Here is a 281-nt window from a genome sequence, read left to right as displayed (position 1 = left end):
TAAGGATAAAAATAATGAAAAAGTAAAAAACAGGAACAAGCAAGCACAAAAGAGAACCCACACAGCCTATACCAGGCTGAGGAGCGCTTCCTGCAAAATCCCTTCAATCACAGAAGTCTCTGAGGCAAGTCCCCCCACGTTGCCCCGCCAAGGGGAGAGTCTGCTTGGGAGTCCGCGGCGGGGGGAACGAGGCTGCTTCTCCCCCCTCCTCCACGCACGCACGCACTTTCCTGGGCTGCTCACAACTCTGCAGCAGCAGGTTTCCTCTCCCTCCCTCCTCT

Source organism: Fulmarus glacialis, unplaced genomic scaffold, assembly GCF_000690835.1.
Source record: "Fulmarus glacialis isolate BGI_N327 unplaced genomic scaffold, ASM69083v1 scaffold9296, whole genome shotgun sequence".
NCBI classification, from domain to species: Eukaryota; Metazoa; Chordata; class Aves; order Procellariiformes; family Procellariidae; genus Fulmarus; species Fulmarus glacialis.
Note: the sequence above shows the minus strand (reverse complement) of the source record.